The following is a 12,810-nucleotide window of genomic DNA, read 5'->3' on the forward strand; positions in this document are numbered from 1 at the left end:
GGGATACGTTTTGGGGTTCAAGGCGCCTTGACTGGCACTGGAGGCGCCTTGAACGTCCAATAAAAGGACATCTCGACCAGCATCTTGATATATCGACTTCCAAGTGAACTGTTTGCTACAAGCTGCCTACGAGACGATCCCGAAGTGCTGCAACGACACCTCGACACCCCGGAGCTTCAGATTTAGTCTTTTGGTGTCGGTATAATCTTTTTACTGCTTTGAATTGTAATTAGTTTGTAATAGTTTTTGCGAGCTTATAGTTGTTGCCCACGGAAAGCGATCAAGGATCGCGGGCCTTCGAGTAGGAGTCGATCAAGGCTCCGAACGAAGTAAATTCTCCTGTCTTTGTGTTCTTGTTTTCTTTATTCCGCTGCGTTTTAACTCTTACGATTCCGATAATCGTTGAAAATAGCCACGAGCACTATTCACCCCCCCTCTAGCGCGTCTCGATCCAACAAGTATTTCTAGTGATCTCTTAGAAAATTGCATAGAGGTACCTATGATTGATTTTGTTGGTTGTGATTCCATTTTTGATAATTGCCTAACTAAACTTGATATGGTTCTAGTTTTTACTAATCTAACATGCTTGTGAGAGATTTGTTTTTCTTTTGGGTGTGCAGATTTTCATGGGGCGTATAATTGGAAGCTCAATCTGAACCGTCTTCGACCACCTCAAAGAACTTCAAAGAAGAAGAAGATGGAGAGAGTGATACTTCACTTTTTAACTCCTATATTGAAAGCTACCTCCATAATAAGAGCCCTTGGTAAGAGGGTGTTGAAATATCTTACCCCTCCAAGAGTGAGATTTCGATGAGCCTAATAAGGGGTCAAGCTTTTGACCTTAAACAAGCGCTTCTTGGGAGACAACCCAAGTTCAATCTTATTTTCATTCATGTTTTTAGTTCCTTTCTCTTTTCATTTCCTTCCTCATAATATGCTCATATCCTCTACTTAATTTTTCTTGTCTATCTTCTTTTTATAGAATTCAATGTTGTGGAAGAGTGCAACTCATAGATAGAGAAGTATCTTCAGAACATGAATGTCTCAACCATTTGGAGTTTATCACTTGGTAACCTCTCTAACTTCAAAAATCTCCTCCATATTTCATTTCTATTTTCATTGGGACAATAAAAAGTTTAAGTCTGGGGGGATGTTTGGGTTTAGGTTAGTGTTTGTCATATATTCTTAATTTTGCACATTTCTTTTTGAATTTTTTTCTAATTGCATCATTCATCACATCATGATTGTTTGTTCCTTAATACAAAATACTAGCATGTTTCATCTAGATATTTATGTTGTGTGATTTGGTATCGTAGTATGTCTATTGATCTATGTTTTTCTATCCATAGTAGCATGAAGTGAGCATTGTTATTACCAGAAGAATTTGAATATTGGCCTAGTTGTAGGATCTCTTCACATTATGCTTGACTTTGATGGTAGATATTTTTGAAAATAGTCATGATTCATAGAACTGGACAAGTACTCTTGCTTCTATGGTGACCTATCAACTACATTTTAGTTACTGGATAAACTCAAATCATGTAAGCTCATCTGCAAAAATAAATCCCTAAAAAAATGATGAATGAAGGTTTGTTCAAGTTTAATACTTTGCAAACATTCAAAGAAATAAAATAATAAGGGATAAACAAAATAGTTATCATGAGTGGAAACTAGTAATTCACCCTTTTGAGACTGAGTTAGGTTATTGGGGAAATGAATGTTATGTTTCTCTTGATACTGAGTATTTCTTTGAACTGTTGTGTAGACGATGCATAACATTTTTATGGGGGATGAACCTTGCGTGTGGCAAGTAAGTGCTTATCGTCGGAAGTATGAGAAACATGGTTAAATAAAAAATTGACTAGGCTTAGAGATTGACACATGAGAAAGTTAAGCCACTTAGTACACTGAGCATGGAAAACTTCTACTTAGGCCACTCTTAAATAATTTTTGTATCATGCTCATCAATGAAACTATATGATAGGTTTATATTGAGTCATTAGGGATTATTACATGTCATCTACGCACATAAATCTAGATTACAGATTTTGCTTGAGGACAAGCAAAGGTTTAAGTCTGGGGTGTGATGTGCATAGATTATATACACTTTTATGCATGTTTTGACGCACATCTACTTGTATTTCATTAGCATAATTTATGTTTATTGCATCCTATTTCATTGTAATATCATACTTCCATTATATTCTGTTTGGAGATTTGCGCTTTGTATATTTTGATTGACAGGATGCATATTAGAGTGAAAATGGAGTAAAAATGTACACGGGAGCAACTCCGGAAGAAAACAAGCTCAGGTCATGTGACCCACACGGTCGTGTCCCCACCAGAGGCAAATCAAGCCACGGCCGTGTGATCCACACGGCCGTGTGATCCACACGATCGTGTGAATCTCCCCGTGCCAACATTCCAGAGGAGAAGAAGACCATGGTCGTGTGAGCCACAAGGTGGTGCAATATTTTCAGAGAGTAAGCAGTGGTGGGTCGTGTGAGCCACACGACCGTGCAGCATTTCCAGAGGTCAAAAAGAGCCTGGCTGTGTGAGCCACATGACCGTGTAGCCTATCCAGAACTAAAGTAGAACATGGTCATGTAAGCCACACGACCATGTCACCTTGGCCAAAAGCAAGATGTATGAGGTCGTGTGGATCCACACAGCCATGTCATGGGTCGTGTGGTGCCCATGCCCTGCTCTATAAAAGGATTTTTTTTTTCTCTCCTTTTCACTTTTCTTTGGCTTGGGGCTCACCCCCATTCCTTAGGAAAGGGTTCTCCCTTTGGGGAGGCCCTAGATCTCCTTCATCTTCACCGATCCATCCTCCTCTGGAGTAAGGGAGTGCTTCCAAGGACGCTACGCTTCAAAGATAAACATTCTCTTCTTTCTATTTCCATATATTGAGTCGTGGTTTGCTATACTTATCATCTTTGGTTGTAATTCCCTTGTAATGGAGTAGATCTCTAGATCTAGTATGTAAGAAGTAGTTGTGATGTGTTGTGATGTATGTACTATGTATTTAGACATTTTCCTATGCAATGAAGTACTTATATCATCATCTATGTGTGTTGTTCCTTGTATGCGTTTGACGAAATGTGTGTGAGATAAATCCATGTAGATGTAGGGTTAGATCACCATGTAGAGGAAGATCCTTGGAATGTAAGATCATGGGACCTTGTGACAGAAGGTATCTCTTACTTTCTACGACGGTTCGACTAGAAATTCATGCCGTGGGATGTAGCATGGAACGAGCGACCGGTCCTGAAATAAGTTTTGGGCCCAGAGATCTCGAGGGGATAGAAATACCCCATGATGATGCCTTGATTATCAAAGCTGTGATAGCCAACTACGCCATTGCTCGTACCTTCATAGACATGGGCAGTTCTGTCAATATTATATTCAAGAAGACTTTCGATCAACTGCAAATCGATCCGAATGAGCTTCAATAGATCGTTACTCCTCTATATGGATTCACAGGCAACGAAGTACAACCGTTGGGCCAAATAAAGTTGGTCATATCTCTGGGAGAAGAGCCTCTGATGAGAACAAGAAGATCTTATTTCATGGTAGTAGATGCTTCATCCTCTTATAACGTGATACTGGGTCGACCCGCCTTAAATGAGTTTAGGGCGGTCGTTTCTACTTTTTTGTCAGAAGATTAAATTTCCTGTGGATGACCAAGTCAGGGAAGTGCGAGGTGATCAGAAGACAGCCCGAAAGTGTTATGTGGAAATAATTCGGAATGAAGCTAACACCACCCGGAAGATTCAAAGAATGGAAGTTAATGTTATTCGGGAGAAGCAGCCCGTCCTGGTTTATAAAGAGAAGGAAGAAGTTCAGATCCAGGCCGGTCGGCCTGAAGCTACTACATATATTACGGCTGATCTCGATCCTACTCTGAAAGCTGAACTGGTGCACTGCTTGAAGAAGAATAATGATGTATTTGCCTGGACACCCAAAGAAGTCTCGGGCGTTTCTCCTACAGTCATGGAGCATTCCTTGCATGTCTTCCCAGATGCCTGCCCGGTCATGCAAAGAAAAAGGAGTTTTAGCGCGGAACAAAACCAGATCATCAAAGAAGAAATAACTAAACTTATGAAAGTCGGTTACATTAGGGAAGTACAATTTCCAAGCTGGCTAGCTAATGTGGTGTTAGTCTCTAAGCCTGGAAACAAATGGCGAGTATGCATTGATTTTCGGGATCTCAACAGAGCTTGCCCAAAAGACTATTATCCATTACCCAGGATTGATCAATTGGTAGACTCCACTGCGGGATGCGAATACATCTCTATGTTAGATGCTTATCAAGGCTATCATCAGGTTCCCTTAGCTAAAGAAGATCAAGAAAAGGTCAGTTTTATAACATCTGATGGTACTTATTGTTATAATGTTATGCCTTTCGGACTAAAAAATGCAGGAGCAACCTATCAAAGGCTTATGAATAAGGTCTTCCAGAAGCAGATTGGTAGAAATATGGAAGTATATGTTGATGACATCTTGATTAAGTCTCTTCAAGCTGCTGATCTATGCAGGGACGTAAAGGAGACTTGCAAGACATTGAGGCAATATGGGATCAAATTAAATCTGAACAAATGTTTATTCGGCGCGAAAGGGGGAAAATTCCTAGGATATATGGTGTCCGAACGAGGGATAGAGGCCAACCCAAGCAAGGTCAAGGCGCTGCAGAACATTGAGCCACCGCGCAACATGAGAGAAGATTACAGCCTTGTCTAGATTCATTTCTAGGTCGGCCGATCGTAGCTTCCATTTCTTTAAAATACTTAGAAAGGACAATAAATTTTAGTGGAATGAAGAATGTGATAAGGCTTTCCAAGAATTGAAAGATTATTTGTCCACTCTCCATGTATTGACTAAACCGATAGTAGGAGAGACTCTTTGGGTATATTTGTCGGCTAATGAAAACGCTGTAGGTTTTGTATTAGTCAGACAAGAAGGAAAGGAACAACAACCTGTATATTTTGTAGCCATTTATTGAAAGGAGCTGAGTATAGATACACTACACTAGAAAAATTAGCTTATGCCCTAGTATTGACTGCTCGGAGGTTGCGCCCATATTTCTTAGCACATGAGATCATTGTATTAACCAACAGTACTCTTGGACGGGTGTTACTCAACCCAGAGGCATTAGGTCGACTGATTAAATGGACAACTGAACTTGGGGAATATGACATTCAATATCAACCTCGCTCGGCCATCAAGGCACAAGCTCTAGCAGACTTCATCATAGAAGTTCAAGGCCCTGAGGAAGAAAACATTTGGAAAGTTTATGTAGATGGCTCTTCAACTAGACAAGGCAGCAAAATTGGTGTTCTTATTATATCTCCAAGGAAAGACAGACTTCAACTCTCCATCAGACTAAATTATAGAGCTACCAACAATGAAGCAAAATATGAAGCCCTGATAGCAGGATTGCAAGCCGCTCGGCATATAGGGGCGGCTCAAGTCCTTACCTATTCTGATTCTCAATTAGCAGCTCAACAACTATCAGGTAATTTTGAAATCAATAATGACAGGCTTAAGTTATATGCTGAAGCATTCGATAAGTTGAAGTCCCAGTTTCAAGAAGTGAATATACAAAAAATTCCTCGATCTGAAAATCAGGTAGCAGATGAATTGGCTAAGTTGGCCTCTGCTATAGTGCCATAGAGTCTAGATCGGCCCGTAGAACAAACTCTGTTAATATCTTGTATTGAAAGACAGGCTAAAGCAGAAATTCAAGGTGATTGGAGGGCTCAAATCATATTGTATTTGCAGCAAGGTATTCTTCCCAGTAATACAGAACAGGCAAGGGTATTTAAGAAGAGAGCTGCTCAATACACTATGGTAGGAGAACAGTTATATAAAAGAGCTTTTTCCAGACCTTTTCTCAAGTGTATTGGCACAGAAGATATACAGTTTATTTTACGAGAAGTCCATCAAGGTTCATGTGGTAGTCATATAGGGGGGAGATCTTTGGCTCGCAAAATTCTGCTAGCAGGATATTTCTGGCCTACTCTACATGAAGATGCCAACAAGTTGGTAAGAACTTGTATTTCTTGTTAAAAACATCAAAATATCTTACATCATCCTACATAGTTATTGAGAACCTCTATAGTTGCATGTCCCTTTGATCAATGGGGGCATGGACATAGTAGGTCCATTCCCTATGGCAGCTGCACAGAGAAGGTTCTTGTTGGTAGCGGTGGATTATTTTTCTAAATGGGTCGAGACAGAACCACTTGCTCGAATTACTGAAGATGCAGTTATTAAATTTTTATGGAAAAATATAATCTGCAGATTTGACATTCCTCATAAATTAGTCTCTGATAATGGAAGACAATTCCAAGGGGATAGGATCTTAGACTGGTGCAACAGTTACGACATTACTCAGGCCTTCACCTTTGTAGCTTATCCGCAAAGTAATGGTCAAGCAGAAGTAACCAATAGGGAAATCATAAGAGGTTTAAAGACCAAACTGGATCATGTCGGAGGTAGCTGGGTAGATGAATTACCCAGCGTTCTTTGGGCATATCGTACTATGCCTCGAGAGGCTACAGGAATCACTCCCTTTCAATTAGTTTATGGAGGAGAAGCAATAATTCCCATCGAGGTGGGAGTAGAATCTGACAGAAGACAATTATATGATGGGGACAATGAAGGTCGACGACTCATGGAGCTAGACTTGATAGAGGAGATTAGAGATAAAGCTGCTACTCGTCTGGCATCATATCGACAACGGATGAGACAAAACTATAACAAAAGAGTCATCCCCAGATTTTTCCAAGTAGGAGATTTGGTATGGAAGTGAATTAAACCTGTCGGAGATGTCAGTAAGTTGGCACCACAATGGGGAGGACCTTACAAAGTGATAGAAAAACTCACATCAGGTTCATATTATCTCCAAGATACTGAAGGAAGAATTTTAGAGCGTCCCTGGAGTGCAAATCACTTACAGCCTTATCGAACCTAACTACATCATACTATTCAAGAATGTGTCTGGAGAAACAAATCACAATTATTTGAGGTCCTCGGTGACTGAGGACAAGTATACCTACAGCTTATGTACTCTATTTCTTTTAATAAAAGCCAAGCGAGACAAATATCGCCACGGAAATAAGTAGGGTTCATACAGATTGATAAATATCAAGAGGACTTTCATTATCTATTTCGAACAATATACAGGGGAGAACCCTACAGGCCTATTCAGCTCTCCTCAAGAACCTAGAAACTTTAAAAACTATCACAAGGTTAGTACAAACCTCATATTTTTTACATAAAATGCAGTCGATCGGGAAATCCCGTGAAGTAACTCGGATGGGTCTTCATGGGAGGAACCGGAGACTCTAAACCATCACGGAACATAAGTCGATCGGGAAACCCATGAAGTAACTCGGACGGGTCTTCATGGGAGGAACCGGAGACTCTAAACCATCACAGAACATAATTCGATCGGGAAATCCCATGAAGTAACTCGGACGGGTCTTCATGGGAGGAACCGGAGACTCTAAACCATCACAGAACATAAGTCGATCGAGAAATCCCATGAAGTAACTCGGACGGGTCTTCATGGGAGGAACCGGAGACTCTAAACCATCACAGGACACAATTGATCGAGAAATCTCATAATTTCAAAAGCCTAATCGACCGGGGTTATACGGACAAGAAGCCAGGATTCAAAAGGGGATTCTATGCATATGATACATTATTCATTTGGAAGCCCATCCATCTGGAAGTCTTTACTTAAAAATCGCCTGGAGTAGTATACTCAGCTCGGAACTCAGGAGTTTTATACAGATTCCTTATCTAAGATCACTTGGGATTATTTATTCTTTTGGGGATATGGAGCACACTGGATGTTATCTGCGGAAGGATTCATCAAGACAAGGCTTAACTTCAAAAGATGAACAATGAGTTCTAGAATAAAACTTATATTTAATGTTCAGGAGCATTTCAAGAGAGGCATTCTCAAATCAGCACAATAGAAAAACAGGTAAGTATTAAAAATTTCCTATTCATCACGATCACTTAATTGCCAAACTTTGGTTATACTTCTTTACTAATTCTGCATTTACAAGCCTTTTCTGAATAATCTCTTTAAACATCTAGAAAAGGACATTTTATATCTGCGGGTAGTTCTTCGTTAAGCCTACGACGATTTATGAAAGAAAGGGGGGGGGGGTTCCTTGGGTAAATAGTCACCCTCTCGTAACTGTTGAAGAACTCCCGATACAGAATGATTTAGAGCACCTACTATCCTATGAACGAATTCTCGGGCAAACGATGGAGACTTTAAGTAAACCAGTCACCACTCCTCCCATCGACCCTTCTCTTGCTCCTTATAACTTTGTAAATCAGCTTGTAGTTTTGTGTTTTGTTCCTTTAAAGCATCTTTTTCTGATTTAAGCTGTTCCAATTCCTTCTGGAGCAGTGACAATTCAACATCTTGAGCTTTCCTTTGTTCTTGTTCCTGTAGGATAGTGAAATCATGAGAGGCTAGGTCTTGAGCTTGGTCATAAAGACATGCATTATGAAGATTCTCTACTTTCTCTAAAAGGAGACTTTTATGAGAAGCATTTGAGAGAGCTTTCTCTTTTAAAGCAATCTCTAGTCGAAGATCAGAATGTAGCCGATCCACCTGTAATTCTAAAGTTCTTCTGGTGAGCTCTTTATCTTTTAATAATTGCTGACACTCCTCCAATTCTTGTTTCAAGGTCCCCAACTGTTGATTTTTTGAGGCCACTTTCTCTTGCAACTGGGCCAAGTCGTCATCAAGAGAAGGTAAGGTAGTCTCCAATGTCTCCAGTTGGGTTTTCAATTTGTTGTTCTCCTGGTCCTTAGCCACAAGTAGCTGGTCGATATGCAAACTTGAGGCAAGAAACTAAACAAAAGGATGATATAGTTAAAAATGAGGATACTAAGGTGACAACATATAACTAGAAGTACTTACAGCCACTGCCTGACGACTATGGCGATCAGCCCGATGTGGAAGGCTAAGGCCTCTTAGTTGGTCGTAACCTTGTAGCCAAGATTCGGCTAATAGACCTTGTAGTTGCAAAGAACCATAGCTAGGTGGATCAGAGGATTGCCCCAATTGAGAAGGTAAACCCGCAGCCTGTTTAAATAAAGGTCAGGGAATGGAGGAAACAGGAGGTAGAGAAGAAGAAGAAGACACAATGGGAGGAAAAGAAATAGTAGAAACAAAAGGAGCAGAAGAAGAAGAAGATGAAATAGGTGGCAGTACAGGGGAAGTTGATTCAGTCATGGGAACACTAATGGCTGGAAGAATAGCACTTGGAGAAGATCTCCTGCAAGGGGTTCATTTTGCTCGACGCCTAGAAGCCAAGGGAGGCAGGGCTAATGTGAAAGATGCGGAAGACACAGAAGGGATAACGGCCACCTCAGAAGTAGAAGCAGAAGGAGCTGAAATAATAGAAGAAGAGGGGATGAGTAGACCGGGTCTCATCATCCTAAGAAAAGGATTAGAGATAATATGGGTAGGAGTTATCAGTGCCTTACTCTCTCGAGAGAAAGGGGCGCTGGGACAAGAGGAGCTTGCACAAAAGTACCAAAGAAATCGCCAAAGGGAGAATCCTCAGTAAGATTGGGCTTTTTAACTAAGGCAACAAAAGGCTCTTCTTCTTCCTCTTCCATGGCCGCGACAACCCTCGCTTGTCATTCTTCTTCAGACAGTAAACCCAAGGTGGAGGAATTAGGATGGGATCGGCGGGCACACAACCATTCTTCCCCAAGATTATTGACAAAGGACTTAGTCATAACGGGATTCTTGTACATAAAGGCTGGAAGAAGCGCATCAGCTGAAATACAGGAAATAAACACCGTTATAAAAGAGACATACTAATCAGTAAATGTGAAATGAAAGGGTCATGCATACCAAAAGAGCTACCCAAAGGAGTGTCAATGTTGCCTATCCCAAAGGGAAACATCAAACCCTCCACAATCAGATGCGGCAAGCTGAATTTTGCTCCCCTCAGTTTAGATAGGGCAAGAGCAATAGAAGGATCGTTAAGAAGATTTTGAGTGCTAGGAAGTGGAGGTAGATCATATATCCATTGAATAGGAAACGGAGGAGGAGAAGGGAGACGCATATAGAAAAACTTGTGATACCATTCCCCCTGAGGAGGAATTCGGTTGAACAAAATGGCCTTGGGACGAGATTGGAATTTGAAAACACCAACATCTACCCGACGAGGGACAAAAAAGTGATGAAAAAGACGGGGAGACAAGGGAAAATCCAACAGTTTGGATACCTCGATAAAGCCCATAAGGATAGAAAAGGATTGAGGGACGAACTGATTTAGTGGAATATTAAAATAGAGACTAACATCACAGAAGAAAGAGTGAAGAGGAAATCGAAAACCTTGTAGAACTTGATCTCGGAAGATAGATACACACCCTAAAAGAGGAAGATGTGGACCCTCATGGGGAGCAGGACGAGTTATATAAGAAGGAAAACCATAGGTCGCCCGCAAATTCACTTCTTCTGTATCTATGAGGTTGGAAGAGCATGAGAGAAACCATGCAGGAGGAGAAGCCGCCATAGAGAGACGATCAAAGAAAGAAGAATCAAGGAAGAGGGCGAGAGATGGAGGAAAGCGGAAGAAAACTTCGTAAAACCCGTGTTTTTCTTTCGGCCCTACGCTAAAACCCCCAAATAGAAATAGCAGGAGAGAAGAAGAAAAGAAAAAAATATTTAGAAATTCCAACCGTCATAAATGAGTGATAAAATCAAAAGAAAGAGGTAAGGTTAAGTAATCTTCCTCGAAAAATGTGTAAAGTTTCCCTAAAACAATTCTTGAGAAAGCTTGGAGGATATAAAGAAAAATTAATCCAGTAATTATAGGTTCAGGTTATAGGTGTAATAAAATAAGGAGAAGATAAGCATGAGGTAGCAGGCAGGACTTAGTTAGAGATTACTGGATACGGTCCGTAAATACGAAGCGGGTGGTTCTGATGGATCGACCGAGACAAAGAGCACCCTAGTATGTCGACCAAAAGGCTTATCATAATGAATCAGATAATATGCAATATGATAAAACCATATGAGACTCGATTAATACATGAAAAGGACATATGAAGACATAGGGGTAAACCGATCAAGTAAAATAAATCGGCCAATATTAGGGACATCATGATAGAACTGTGTCAAATCAGGCGAGACATAACTAAGCTATGAAATATCGGACGATATTTATCAATCTTGATATATACCGTCCGATCAAGAGGAAACAATCTAAGACATGACAATCTGTTGGGAAAGGTTGTATGGTGACAAACCAAGCAACACTGGACACATTTATGTAAAACAGATAACTATCATGAGAAAGAGTAAGATTAACAACAAAAAGGGAATAATCAGCGTTACGTGAGATCGTCATTACAGAGTTTCAGCCCTCCTCTTTACAAGAATTTGAATTTAAGTCAAAGTCAGCTTAGGGTACAGATCAGGGGGTTTGTTCTCAATAAGTCTGCGACGGTTTAGGAAATTAGGAGGAGGGACACGAGATAAATAGCTCTCCTCTTCTAATTGGTGAATCGCCTCTTTCGCTCCCGCAGTAAAGGCTGACAAGATGGACTTCACGATCGGCCTGTTGAATTTGGGAGATTCAATCATGGCAGTGGCCCGCTCCCTGTAACGAGTATCTTCGTTATCCTTGTAAACCACTAAAGCCATTTGGGAAGTCTTCAATTCAGCTTCTTTGGCAGAAACCTTGGTCTTAACTGAGATAAGGGAGGTGTTCAAGGAAGTTATTTCATCTTCCTTCAGCTGCAGGGCTTTGACTTTTTCAGTCAATTCTGCCTCATAATTATCCTTTAGTTCGTCAAGTTTGGAAGTTAATTTTTGGTTGAGGTTTGTAACCGATTTAAATTGTGCTTGAAGACTTTTAATTTGTGCTTCGAGTTGTTTCTTGGTAGCAGCAGAAAATGCAGCAGAAGATAACTCAGCAACCTCTTGTCTTAGCTTATCATTTTCAGATCTCAACCTCTTGTTCTCAGTGTATAAGTTGTGCAGCAATCGAGAAAAACCCATATTTTCTATCCATCGCTGGAAGTATAATAAAAAGTCATAAGATAATAGTTGAGAAATAGAAAGCAGGCGTTAGTAAGCACACCTGATTCTCCTTATGAGAGAAGCGATCAACTGCCTCAAGAATAGTGAGCTCTTCAAAAAGGGGACGAACTTCATCCCAAGCGCCAGCAAAGGAACCTCCTAGAAGTATGGGGAGAACAGGAATAGTAGAAGAACCAGTAGAAAAGGAGGAAGTAGGAATAGATGGAGGAGCAAAGACTAAATAAGAAGAAGGTGAGGAAGGTAAAGACTCAGAAGTCGGAATAGATAGGGGAAAAGTGAAAGATATATCACCAGAAGCACTGACATTAGAGAAGGGTGAGGCAGGAAAACTAAGGGAAGGATAGAGTTCCACCAACGTCGGCTCATCAGAAGGAAGGTCAGCAGAAGCAAAACCTTCTGAAACTAGCTCTTCAGCAGGGAGGATGAGCCTCCTTTTTGACGGAGGAGCTCTGGCAAGTTTGCGCCCTGGGCGTTTACCCTTAGAAAGTTCAGTTATCGATTTACCGGAGCTATCGGGAGAAGTGAGCTCAATGAGGGGAAGAGGGGCAGATGAGGAGACAGCAGCAGCCGCTGGTGAAGTAACAGCGGGTAAAGAACTGGCAAGGATCTCCGTAGAAGGACCTTTAGAAGCCTCAAGAGCTTCAAGAACCCCTAAAGAACTGGGTGCCTCCGCTAAAGGAGTCGGGTCCTCGATTGAAGGAGGAGGAATA

The sequence above is a fragment of the Zingiber officinale genome, chromosome 9B (assembly GCF_018446385.1).
Source record: "Zingiber officinale cultivar Zhangliang chromosome 9B, Zo_v1.1, whole genome shotgun sequence".
NCBI classification, from domain to species: domain Eukaryota; kingdom Viridiplantae; phylum Streptophyta; class Magnoliopsida; order Zingiberales; family Zingiberaceae; genus Zingiber; species Zingiber officinale.